The sequence below is a fragment of the Sphaerodactylus townsendi genome, linkage group LG05, assembly GCF_021028975.2.
Source record: "Sphaerodactylus townsendi isolate TG3544 linkage group LG05, MPM_Stown_v2.3, whole genome shotgun sequence".
Classification (NCBI taxonomy): domain Eukaryota; kingdom Metazoa; phylum Chordata; class Lepidosauria; order Squamata; family Sphaerodactylidae; genus Sphaerodactylus; species Sphaerodactylus townsendi.
Window position 1 is genome coordinate 46795086 of NC_059429.1, and position 796 is coordinate 46795881.

Genomic DNA, 796 nt, shown 5'->3' on the forward strand with positions numbered 1-796 from the left:
TGTGTAGCTTGTCAAACTGGCTATGACAAAGAAAAGCAAGGACACTCCAGCCCTGAATAGCTTTGCTCTCTAGCTTTGCTATCGCTGATAGCCAAAGCAGCATTTGAAATTTTAATTAAATATTTTAAACATTTTGTTGCACATGAAATTGTATTATGTATTATTTATGTTAATGAATCTGTTGGTATCATTAGCTGCAGTACTTTCAGTATAGTGTTACAGATTTCTACAACCAGCCTTAGCTTCAGCTTTAGGAGAAGCTCAGTAGAGAATAATGTACTATGGAGATGTGGGATAAAGTTATCAAAGAATACAAACCAGTATTTTAACCAGACAGTATTTCTAAAATAATTTTTGACAGTGGAGTTTGGCTGGGGTGGGGTTTGGGGGTTTGTTTGTTTGTAACTCTTCAACCAACCAACTGTAATTAGAAAACAAAAAGTTTGAGAGTTGATTCCAGTTTAAGAGAGAGCAGTGACGACTCATTAGAAGGAGACAGACTGATTCAGTGCTACGCTCTTCCGGCCCAGGAGCCTGCCCGAGCTCCTTCTCCCACCCACTTCTTCCCAGGGATCCACTTACCTTTAGAAATAAGGGGCGGGGGGGTAGTGGTCAAGGACTGGAGAAAGGGAAAGGCAGCAAAGTTCCTTCCAACAAACTTCATTCTACTTGTAGAAATCTGGATGCAACGTAAGTTTGGAGATAATGTTCCCTTGATACATTTGGAGACCAAATTTAAAAAATAAGAACAAGGAGGCAAAAGCAACACCAAAAATGGAGCTCAGGCTCACATGCC